A 13,219-nucleotide genomic window follows, 5' to 3' on the forward strand; every position below is an offset into this window, starting at 1 on the left:
ATATTACTACAAATTAGCATAGTTTGAAACCTTGGCTCAAAAAAAAAAAAGGCTTTAATTAACTGTATTTACTGAATGGTCTTGGGATGTGTTTTAAGACTACTCCCTGCAGAGAAATGGAGGTAATCACAGAGAGTTTGATGCTGCATTGTGTGTTTGCGTGTGCGTATGCCTCCTCTGATCCTTTTCTTGTCCAAAATACAGGTCTTGTACACTTCTTCCAAATGGAATAATCAGCAATTTAGTCATTGCCAGTAAAACTTTAGGTGTCTTAACTCTTCAAAATAAAATGTCAATAGCTGTTTTTTTTTAACACATGACTCAGGGTAAAAATGCTACTGCCAAGGTTTATCAGTCGTTAAAACTTCACTCAGTGCAGATACGATCTTTTCCCTTGGAGTTTAAACTAGAAATAACTTGTATTCCAAAGCGTAAACAAAGATCTCTCATGATTATAGTGCTGACTTATCTTTGGTTAAAATATTTCACAGAACAGCTACGCACGTACTTATGGACAGGTATTCAGCTGGCAAATTGATGGAGATTCTCCTTCTGGCAACAGCCAATGATAGGTGTAAGATGAATAATAGTAGAGAAGTAGCCAGATTGTTGAGAAAGGGTAAAAGAAGGTAATAAAGGGCAGTTGGAATACTGCTTGCATGGATAGACAGATGGAAATAAATTGAGACAATTTCAAAACTAAAGTAAATTATAGTACACAGAAAAAAGAGACTGAGCAACCAAAAGCATTAGAAATATTAATATTAATAACAATAATAATGAAAAAACAGTAAACACCAAAAACAACTGCTCAGCTTTACTACTTTAGGTAAATTAAAATTCCAGATGTACCACCAGCAAGATAAGTAAATATGGTAAGGATACTTCAGATTCAGTCTGATGGACATCATATCACGTAACTAGCAGTATACACTAAAAGAACAATCCACCTGCAAAATCTCACACAATAATAGTAATGTTTTCTGGAAGACATGAATAATATTACTTCACGAAAGGATACTGGGTCAAGTGCTCAGCTGTTGCAAATTGGCTGAGCTACCTTGATTTCAGTGGAGTTATGCCAGTTAATTCTGGACTAGATCTTCAACTGAAGTTTTTACTTGTAAAGGATTCAAATGTTTCATTAAATATCTTCTGCGATGGAACAATTCTCATTGCCATTCTTCCTCCATACATCTGATCTTGTCATATAATTTTCTCAGCCTCTTTTTGCAGCCATTCTTGCCTTTTAATGAATTAGTTAAAGTAGAATAAATATTTTCCAGGTAGACATAATAGAAATAAGAAATGTATCACTTGAGTTCATGTGTAAGGAAGAGCAAGCCCAGCCAGAATGGTGTTTCAGTTACTGATTCTGGGAATGAGTACATTTAGACTGGTACATTCCGGGAAGATAAATACAGTTAAACTGGCACTTATTTTTTATTATTTGGAACATGGAATTGACCTTTGTTATACTTTTATTTTTTATAGGGCCCTTGACATGACCCAGTATTGTACAGTGTGAGATTTAATATCAACGTAAAATGTTGATATATCTAATCAACTTCTCTTTTGAATTTATCTTAAATTTTATATTTTTACATGCAGATAGAAAATATATAATATACAACATAATTATAAGATACAATAAGCGTGAGATTAGGAATGATAGGTCAAAACAATGTATAACCCAAGGTCTCAAGAAATGGAACATCTATTTCTAAGTTCCAAGCTTTTCTACAAGTTTCTTGGAAACTGCCTATTCTCTTTGCCCCAGTTTCCTTCTACTTCAGTTTAATGAGTTGTACTTTTCTTCCTTATCAATACATAATGAGGATAAAGTTGTTAGCACCTGAAGTGTCATACTTTTCATCTTTATCAATACATAATGAGGATAAAGTTGTTAGCACCTGAAGTATTTACTTCACAGAATCACAGAATCATCTAGGTAGGAAGAGACCTCCAAAATCACTGAGTTAGTTCAACTTGACATGTACAAGGTAAATGTGATTCACTTCACCCAACCTTGTCTTCTGTTCTGGGTCCTTAGGTGCTGTAGTCTTTAGTCTAACTTTGTAGACAACAGAGGAGAAGCTCCTTCCAAAAGACACCTTTCCCCACTCAACTCATATTCACCTCCTGGAACAAGATGAGTCAGTCCCTAGAATGTCTTTTTTGTTCTGCTTGGCCTAGAGAGAGCCTAGATTTCTAACTAAATTAAACTTTCAAGTAGCTGAAGTTAGATGATATAATCACACACATGGTCAATACATTAATTATATGCACAGCCAAATAAACTGTTTTGAGAAGTCCAATATTTATAAGTTGAGATATACATAAACCAACTCACATAATCTCTAGTGACCATTGCCGCCTGGGAATTTCCTGACAATTCATAGCAGAAGTGTTTGAAGGATGAATGAGGAGAAGGAATATTGAGGGGGAACAAATGATTACAATATGCTTTGGTTCAGGTCAATCTTTAGGGAATATTTTGCAGAAGATCAATCATTAAATATCTCTTTGTTTTAATCCTCCAGTTATTAGACTTGTCATATGTCAATCCTTCTGACTTGAAAGAGCCTAAAATATGCAGGGCTGGGAGCAAATTCTATGTGTATTATGACAGGCATCATGAAGATGTAGAATTAAACACTCTGGTTTGGAGAACCATTACAGACCTATTCTTAAGGCTTAAATGATGTGTCTCCCACAAGATCTGTAAACTTGCTTGTTTCATAAGCAACCCATAAAACTGATGCCTGGAGGGGTTCAGCTGTCCCACTCAGTGTTTTTTTTTCTCTTTTTCAATAGTTAGATTGTGGAGCAGCCTATAAAATCAAGACCTCTGCCTGCAAGCCAGAAACTCTCTGTTTGACCTGTGATTACTCTGTTTTTGCCAAAAGACTTTGCAGGAGCAACACACAAATAAGATAGGCCCCTGTCAGTAGGACACTTTTGCTTGACCTCAACTTGCTTTGCCATTGTTGCAACACATGACTAGAAATTAATTTTTTTATTAACCTTACCATTCTTCTTTACAGAATACTTCAGGTTGGTAAGAGGAAGTTTTGTGCCCCTTTCAAATCCAAAGTTCCTTCAAGCATTCTTGGACAGATCTTGAAAGATATGCACATATACAACATATGCACATATACAACGTATGCACACATACAACACATATGTACTCTTTTTTACTGTGGTACAGCACAAACATTTTTACAGTGTTTACTGGAAGTTCCACTTCTACTTTAGACTTAACAACTTAACTAGGTTTTTTTTTGTTTGTTTGTTTGTTTTTAACCTCCAATAATTAAATCTCAAATCTTTCTTATACCCAATATTAGCAGCAGTTTGGAAAACAAAACCAGCCAAACAAAAAAGATGCATCATTTTCTCAGTTTATATTAGTGTTCAAGGACTAATGTACAGGGGGAAGCTGTAGCTATCAACAACCCCCATGATCATCAACTAACACAACATATTTCCAAAAATCACAAGACCAGGGAAGAATGCATTCTTTCCTGCTATTAAATGAGCTCTAAAATAAATCTAGGAAGTTACTTAATCCCTTATCAAGAGAAGGGAAATCAATCATCTTCTTGAGAGGATAGAGAAGCTGCTATGATTTACTTTGGTAAAAACCCAGAGGCTTGTAAACCTTCAAAGTTATGCTCATTTACCAGTAACAGAATAAGCATGGTGATGCTCAGGCAAAAGTATTGTTTATTCTTTTGATCTTTGTTTTTTTTCTTACTTTTTTTTTTCCCTCACTAGCTATATTTGCTACTTTCTACCACAGCATTTTCTAAAGGTGAATTATTCAATGCATTTCTAGTCCAATTCAGAAAGCTTCATGCAGATAGAATTAAATGTCACATATAGAACGAAGTAGAAGCAACTCAGTGAGCAGATAAATCACTAGAGTTTTTCCTTTAAGATATTAATGGACTTTTAGAAGCTAATAATCTACATACAAACATTTGAGACTATGAAATATAATACTTCCATCTGCGTGGCCGTATGAAACACTCTTTTTCCTAGTCTTGTGTCTTTATAGGAAATGGAGAGAAATTCAAACATTTACATACCAAAGACTATGGATGTAAATTATTTACCATATAGTTAAGACTGCCTGTATTGACAAAGTCTTCTCTCTCACTCTCTTTTTTTTTTTTTTGATAAACTTTAGATTTTGATAAACTTTAGATTAGAAGAAAAAAAAAGAAAAAACAAAACAAAAACAAAAACAAATTACATTTGCATCTCTCCTCATTTCTTTGAGATGTGGTATTTTTGTCTGTCTGACTTTGTGTTATTGTTATATTTGCCATATTCTTGTGCTTCTTCAAGGGCTGAAAGGAAAAGCACAAAAGCCTATGCTTATTTGTATTTGGTTCTTATGTTTTAATCTCTGATAAATGCTTGGGATTGCCTTGTCTGGTGTAGCCAGCAGGTTTAGGACATGGCTGGACTTGCAATATAGATACAGATCTATAGCATCAAGCCTATTTTTTTCTAATATGCCACTCTTGGGAGGTCTGCTGTGCTAAAACCGGCTGACCAATTCACTGGTAAAAATCAGTGCTGTAGATTGCTGATATTCTAACAGTGATCTACTGGTTTTATAATTTATATATTATCCAAGATTAACTTTAGCAAACTGTATACAGTTGAATTGAACTTTCATTTTCAGATTGAATTTTAGACTCCTTTTTCAAGCTCTATTTCTCTCACTCATGCGTTTTCTCTAATGGGATTCCCCTGCCTTCAGAGATGATATTCTGACTCCCTACAGCAGTTCTTCATGCAAGAAATGTCACTGACATTGTCTTAAAGTTGGAGAGGGAATCATAGTAAGAAAACAGAAAATGTGAGTAGAAAAAGAAAACTTTATGAATAATATAACAAATACTTTAAACTTACCTTCTTTACTCCTTACCATGAATTTCATCTCTTGTAATTCATAGATATTATTAACTTTCCATTGAATCCCTTATGTGTTCTCACCCATGCAACTCAGAAATAAATATCTGAAAAAAATATTTTAGACTAAATCCACTGCAACCTCCTCCCTCTACACACAAACACACACACACACACACACACACATACAGTGTATTAGCATAAATGTGTTATTTCCTTTTGACTGAAACTGAGAATAGTTTACGACATGAATCCCCTGGATTAACTTCACCCTCACTCACAACTCTTTCCTCTTGGTTCTAACTCACTACTGACTAATCAGACCTCTGTCAGGGTCTGGGGTATAAAAAGCATCAAAGTAACTTAGCCACCTTTGTTCTGCCCTTACTTCCATGAGGAGCTGCAGAATACACAATTTAATTAATTGTCCTTTATACCACTTCATAACCGTCTCTCATCCCATTTTCCTCTCACTAATGGCAGTAAATGCACCCTGCATAACTTGGGAAAACTATGGCCTTGAATGCTGATGATTTCCTGAACATGATTCAGATGGTACATACACTCAACCTTTGTATTTCCTGGGATATTGGCCTGACCACTAGGAAATGTACAAAAAGTTCATTCACATTTCTTTTTTAGCAGCAGAAAGGGATATTATGTAACATTGGAAATTTGATAAAGATTAAGCTTCAGAGATTGCCTAGTTAATGAAAGCATTCTGGTTCCCTCAAAGAGTCTCTTTGCAACAATCATGGCTGAACAGTCCCCAGGGCACGGAGTCCTCTTCTGTACTGCTGAAAGGATAATATTTAGAACAGAGACAATCAGCCATTCATCCCCTGCCCTGATTTATGTTGTACACTTGGGATAATACTAACCCAGTAGCGGCAGTTCTCAAAGGTTTGCCTATCTTTTAGACCCTGGGTAAAAATGGAAGGGGAAAAAGAAGCTCAAATTAGTGAATGTGATACATTCTGCCACTGTGCAAAGTAGTTATAGAAACAATATGCTTCTCTGGAGACAGGTTTGACCTCAAGGTGTTCAGAGGCTCAAATTAGTATGCTTTTGCCTTGAAAAAGAGCTGAAAGACCCTGAAAAAGGTCATGGAATTTACTCTCTGAGGCATCATAGAGAGTGACTTATACTGTTTGTTTACAGCATGACATGCAGCTTGAGGAAACACACAGAAGTACACAGTGGGAAGAGCAGAGAACTTCAGAAGACAAGAAAGACTGGCTTCATAACATGGGTTAATAAGGTAGTCCTGAGCTTGGGGAAAAACCGTGAGGCTGGGAAATGTGTGAACTACAACTGAGAGATAATTATGAATAGAAGAGAGTCTTCGTTTGAAGGTGTCGGCCTGACTGGGATGAGAGTTGTGCCTCATAGGTGAGGTGACTTGTTAACATCATGTAGGTCATTACTAAACAAAAATATAGATCTCTTTCCTAGGCTCTTAGATATCTATTACGCTTTGGGCCACCCAATCTCACCACCCACCAAGTTCCCTGTAGACAGTGGCGGGGGGGTGGGGAGGGAATTATTCTTCAGACAGCAACAACACTAAATTTTTTTCCAGATACATCAAGTGGTTCTCAAACTATTTTTTCTTTCATTCTCAGTGGGAGGCCCTGGGATAGGAGACAAATAATGGTTTGGCTCTATGGCTCTCAAGAACTACAGACCCTATCTTCTCCCACTGTTTGTCTCCTGCGGTCTGTCTCCTCCCCTTGTCAAAAGGAATTCTTCAACAGATTCTACTCCTTGACTCTGTCACTGCCTCATGTTGGAATCTGCCTGGCAATGTGCCCCTTCTTTTGTCTCTATCTTCTTTCCCCCAGTCCCCTGTGATATTGCGTTGCGCTTTGGTTTGAAGTATAGGGGAAAAAAAAAAAAAAAAGTCTTTGAGGCCTACAGCTTCCTCTGGGACTTTGTAGCTGACCTGATGAAGAATTTTAAATCTTCTGCCTTACAACTCTTTTCTTGATTTCTCCCTTCTTTCTTTCTTTTTTCTTCCAAATTCTCCTCCCTTCTTACAAAGAAAAAAGGAATAAAACCACTTTTATTCTGGCATACATCTGTTTTGCCCTTACTGCCCTTGTTTTAACACTATAAGAAGCCACTAAGGTTTTGTAATTTTAATCATTAATCATGTTGCTGAAAGAAATATCTGTTTGCTGAAGGACATATCTATTTAATGGCAAATGATTTATTGACACATAATCATAAATCATTGAATCATTCAGGTTGGAAAAGACCTCTAAGACCATCTAGTCTAACCTTTAACCTAGTACTGAAATCCACCACTATACCATGCTACTAAGTTCCAAATCTACACGTTTCTTATCTACATGTTTCTTGAACACCTCCAGGGATGGTGATTCAACCATTTCATTGGGCAGCCTATTCCAAAGCCACAAAACTCTTTCAATAAAGAAATTTCTTCTAATATCCAGCCTAACCCTCCCCTGACACTACTTGAGGCCATTTCCCCTTGTCTTATGACTTGCTGCTTGAGAGAAGAGCCTGATCCCCATCTCGCTATAGCCTCCTTTAAGGTAATTTTACAGCACGATAAGGTCTCCCGAGCCTCCCTTTCTCCAGGCTAAACAAACCCAGTTCCCTGAGCCGCTCCTCATAAGACATTTTCTCTAGACCCCACACCATCTTCGTTGCCCTTCTTCAGACATGCTCCAGCACCTCAATGGCCTTCTTATAGTGACAGGCCCCAAACTCAATACAGTATTTGAGGTGTGGCCTCACCAGAGCCAAGTACAGAGGGACAATCACTTCCCAAGTCCTGCTGGCCATGCTATGTCTGATACAAGCCGGGATGCTGTTGGCCTTGTTGACCATAGCTACAGCTGGCTACATGAATGGCTACAGTTCTTTCTGAAATTGTCAGGTGCTCAAAACACACAAGGAAGTGGTCCCTAATTTCTATTCAATTGTCTATTCAATCGTCTATTCAATTCCATTTCCTCTGAAATACATGGTGTGCTACCTGTTTTCTGGAATTTTCTTCAAAAGTTGAAGACTGAGTCAGTGATGTTGATGAAGAGTGCTGAGATTACATGCACAGATGATATCAGGCCAGCCTGGCTAATAAGACATAAGTATTTTTAAATAAATACACATATTTACCTGAATACAGAATATTGATATTAGATTATGAACATCACGTAGCTGAATAATTTGTCTCTGCAGCTAGGACAGCAGCTTTCTTCACTGTATGATGACCAGAACTTTATGTGTTTAGTCAGTGAGCATATTTTCTTGAGTGCAGATATGCACATATTCATAAAAACACTTTCTCATGCCATATGCTGTACACATGAGATTGAACAAACAAATGAGCAGTACAAGATGAGTAAAAGACCAGTAACTTTGATTTTTCTGCTCCTCTATCATACATATTTTTGACTTTATAGGAGTAGCTCTCATCATAAGTGAGAGCTGTGATGAGTTTTTGTCACAAAATAAGTGACTAAGAAGGCAGATGAACTCTTTGTTTATGCATATTTTAAAGTTATTTTCTTTCAGGCTTAAACAGGTTTCATATGTCACAGAAAGTCATTGCAATAGTATTAAAAGATCTTTTTTGATGGGAAGGGAGGAGATTAATGCATAGCTAGTGGTATCTTAGAAGGCAATGCATACTGGCAAAGGACCTTCCAGAATTAAATAGAAATGTTAAAAAATAAATTAATTAATTAATTAAAAGAAGAGCTTAAAGAAAAAGGGGAGAACCTTACCAGAGAGAATATGTTCTTTACTCTGTCTTGTCAAATGCAATTATCAGCAAGTTAAATCAGTCATAGGGAGCCCTGTCTGTGACTGGGCTGGAGCCAGTAAAGTCATTCTGTTAGATGAATCCTGCACTTAATTAGATGTTATTTTGCCCCACCTAATCAACAGTGTGCTGGGGTGACCATGGCTGGCTGCCAGACCCCCACCCAGCCACCCTGTCACTCACTGTCCTCAACAGGAGAGGGGAGAAAGTAAGATAGAAAAGCCTTTGGGTTGAGATAAAGACAGTTTAATAAGAAAAGCAAAAGCTGTGTGTTGAAGCAAAACACAAAGAGGGAAATATTCACTACTTACCATTGGCAGGCAGATGTCCAGCCAGTTTTTGGAAAGCAGTGCTTTAGTATGCTTAGTGGTTGCTCAGGTAAATAAATGTCATAACCATGAATCCATGAATGTCCCTGCATCCTCTCCTTTCCCTCAGCTTTTATTCCTGACCACGATGTCACAATGTATGGAGTACCCCTTTGTTCAGTTTAGGTCAACTGTCCCAGCTGTGTCCCCTCCTGGTGCCTTGACCACCCCCAGGCTTCTGGCTTTTGGCAGGAGGAGGCTGAAGAGAAACCCTTGAAGCTGTGAAAGCAGTGTTCAACAGTAGCCAAAACATATGTGTGTCAACACCATTTTAGCCACAAATGCAAAGCACAACTCCGTATGGGCTGCTGTGAAGAAAGTTAACTCCAGTTAACTGCCAGATTCAGTACAAACAGCAAGTAAAAAAGTCCATCACCAAATAATCAAAAATAATTAAAATCTCAGTAGTAGGTGATCAAATACTGTATAGAAATACAAACAACTGAAAAGTGCTGCAGGATAAATATTGTAAAAAGTTTAAGGAAATAAATAAATTCCTGCATTTATGGCATGTGCAAGTAATTTCATGTATTTTCCTGACATCCCTCCTGGCATAAGTAAGTAATGCTCCTAGAGACATTGGCTTCCCTACAGCAGTGCCTGGCCAGAAGGCCTTCACATACAGAATAGGATGATGAACAGGAATTCTGTAGAAGAGGAAAATTATCTGGTATTAATTAGTTGATGTTACTAAGCAAGATTGGCTTCAGTACTTGGTATGAACCAAGTAAACTCTTTGGAAGTGAAGGACTCTTCTCACTTGCTTAGTTGGAGACTAGAACTAGCTGAACTAGAACATAAGATTTGAATGCTCTTGGCTATATTCTGAAAGGGAGATAAAATTGCCTTGTTTCTGAAATAACTTCTCAGTTGCCAGTGGTCTTTTTGAAGGTAGACAGTTCCCATTTAATGAAAAAGATGTTCAATTAAAATTCATTCACTGAACAAAAATATTCCCTAATACTAAAGCACTAGCAAGTGCACTACAACTAAAAGTCGCGCTGGATCCAAGAGCTCATTAAATGGAAATGATAACAAAAAGGGTATCTATATGTTAGTTCTGTTTAAACATTTAAATGTGTGAAATATAAATGATTTTTTCATCCATATAATGTGAGTAGATGAAGGAAGAATGATATAGTAGGCAAATTTTTAAAGTTATCCACACAAGTCTTGCTGTATCTTTAAACAACAAGGTTCTTATGCTGACCTTTCCAGAAGAAACCACTGAAATATATTGGAGATTATAAACTTTGTGAATGCTGAAATACTAAGACAAATGTGTAAGCATTGTTATAAAAGTGTTCTTTGGGGATGATAAGTCTTACCAACCATAAAAATCACTAAGCCCAAACTCCACCTTCTGTATCTAATACTGCACTAGTTCACTGTCACTGAATATACTCAATACCAGTATTTTGATGTTTTCTACATGACTGAAAGTCATAAAATAAGTAAATCAAACTGATAAAAATATTGCCAGCTTCAAACATTTATAGACAGAAAAAAAATGGAAATGTCTAATACAGAGGCACTTAACCCAGTTTAACCCTCATTTAGCTTGTGTGAATAAATCCTTGTATTTTTATGACTCTAACAAATCAGTTGTTTGTGTGTCATTGCTTTAAAAATGTCGGATACAAAACCCATTTAAACCAATCCAACACTTCAAACACTGAGCAAGCTTTAATCATTCTCTCTGGTGTGGCAGGACAGGGCCTTAAATTCTAAGAGCACATCCCAGTGGAAATGTTAAAGATCTTGCTAGCAGAAATGGGCTGTCTAATTTCACATTAAATAGGAAGATCAATCTTCATGGAAAGATCATGACTAACCTAGAAGTCTAACAAATTCAGGTACTTCCATAATGTTTATTGGTAAAAAAGAAAACTTTCTAGTTCTGTAAGTGTTATGAGCACAGATTAATGAGCCTTGACATTCATTCTGTCTGCTGCAACACTTCTAGATTTATGGTAAATGGAGGTGTAAAAGCACTTCTTTGTTACCAAAATATTTTATAGTTTGTATGTCTGAAGATGGATGTATTAAAATACATCTATCTTTGGTGGAAATTTCAATTAGAAAAGCATGTTTGATCAGAAAGAATGAAAAACAAAACAAAACAAACAACAACAACAAAAGTTAATCTGTTACAGTTCATCAGTTTTATATTACCAATATCAGGTGTAGAAAAGAGACACTGAACAGCATGCAATCAGCATGCAAACTAAACTTGGCCAGTGTCTAGTCTGACAGCTTAATTCAAATAAGTGCTTTGAGTGAATCTTACCTACTGAAAAGACTTCTGTAAAAGCCTTAAGCCCATATAAATATTAATCCCAGAACCTATAGTTTTACTTCTGCATAATTAGTTATTATTATTATTATTATTGTTATTATTCTTTGGGAATAGCAGACTGGAATGGTTTAGCTGCCTACTTTTTTTTTTTTTTTTTTTAACCATTAGTGTAGTTGATATTGTTCTAAAAGGAATCTCCTATGTATCAACTAAAAATACCTGGGAGGAAAGTTTTATTTTATTTATTTATTTATTTATTTATTTTTATTTAATGTAATATAAGAAGATTCTGGGTTTATTAAATATTTTTCAGGGTGATTTTCTGAATAAATCCAGACAAGGTTCTGGTTTTAAAACTACCAACTTCCTAATAACTTTGTTGACCATTTGCTTCGGTTGTGGCTTGCATAGAGTTACTTTTCAAGTTATTTTTCTTCTTAGTGTCTGGTATAGTGTTGTGTTTTAGATTTGGGATGAGAAGGTGTTCAAGACCTGGTTGGATGAGCAACCTGGGCAGCCTGGTCTAGGGGGTGACATCCTCACTCATGGCAGAGGGATTGAAACTAGATGGTCTTTAAGGTCCCTTCCAACCCAAACCATTCTATATTTCTATGGTTCTATGATTCTATGAGAATAATGCTGATAACATACCAAAGTTCTAGTTGTTGCAGAACAGTGCTTACACAGAGCCAAGGACTTTACTGCTTCTCATACTGCCCTGACAGTGAGGAGGATGGGGGTGCACAAGAAGCTGGGAGGGGACAGAACCAGGACAGCTGGACCAGACTTGCCAAAGGGATATCCCATACCATATGGCATCATGATAAACAGTAAAAATGGGGTCAGTTGGCTGCAGGAAGTGCTGCTGCTCAAGGGCTGGCTGGTCATCTACTGGTGTTGTGTGCTATTTGTTTTGTATACTATTGTATTATTAATATTATTAATTTTATTAATATTATCCTTTCATTTTCTGTCCTATTAAATAGTCTTTATCTCAACCCATGAGTTTTACCTTTTTCTGATTCTTTCCCCCATCTTTCTGTGGGGGGAGTGAGTGAACCTTGTGTGATGCTTAGCTGCCTGCTGCTCACCATTCTGAGATGTTGGGAACGAGCTCTGGATCTTACACTGGGCTGATACCACTAATTTAATTCATCAATGTTAGTTATACCTCTCTCTTCTTGGTAAATTCTAATGGTTTGATCTCTTCTGAATATGTTTTATAGTGATTTAGGGTTGCCTGTATATGCTCTGGGTTTAAACATTCAAATTATTTATACAGATATATACAGATTGGAAGTAAGTATAGGGTACATCTGACAAATCTAGACATCAAAAGTCTATGTCTGGCCACTGAAGACTCTCTTTGCAGACAATGGAGTTATTTAGCAGAGGCATATTTCGTCACATCTTAAAATAGATGTCAAAAATAGGTCAAGTGTATCACACCCTGGAAGTACTTATTTCTCTATATTGACATTTGCAAACTCAGCTATTGATGTCTGTTGCAGAAATACTAGCACAAGTGTTTATACTTTCATTGTCAGATGTGATTAAGAACTTGCACAAAACGGTAAAGCGGCTGAAGAAACATTTCTGAGGCCTCTACTCTAAATCTGTCCAGCTTTTGAAGAGCTCTCTTTATTTCTCAACAAGAATTTTAAAAGGTTCAGTTTAAGGCTATAATGATAACTTTATATTCTCTGAGTAGGGATTTCAGTTGCACGTGTAGAAGCACAGATCTATGTATGCTGCTTGCAAAATTAATGAGTGGGCACTGAAGCCTGGAATGATTGCTAATGAGGAAGAAGTTTCCATTTTGTCGGT

General features: G+C 36.7%; 1 long non-coding RNA gene across 2 annotated transcripts; it reads right to left on the reverse strand.

Moving 5' to 3' along the window:
• Nucleotides 1-753: 753 nt before the first annotated feature.
• Nucleotides 754-9,226, reverse strand: LOC106035527 (uncharacterized). Of its 2 annotated transcripts, XR_001206837.3 has the most exons (4): nucleotides 9,037-9,226; nucleotides 7,937-8,034; nucleotides 2,029-2,142; nucleotides 754-1,246 (listed from the first exon to the last, which is right to left on the reverse strand). It is a non-coding gene; the product is annotated as an uncharacterized lncRNA (long non-coding RNA). The 2 variants fall into 2 exon arrangements; XR_007162950.2 differs by lacking the exons at nucleotides 754-1,246; nucleotides 2,029-2,142 and adding an exon at nucleotides 4,468-5,036.
• Between the last annotated feature and the right edge of the window lie 3,993 nt (nucleotides 9,227-13,219).

Source organism: Anser cygnoides, chromosome 1 (assembly GCF_040182565.1).
Source record: "Anser cygnoides isolate HZ-2024a breed goose chromosome 1, Taihu_goose_T2T_genome, whole genome shotgun sequence".
NCBI classification, from domain to species: Eukaryota; Metazoa; Chordata; class Aves; order Anseriformes; family Anatidae; genus Anser; species Anser cygnoides.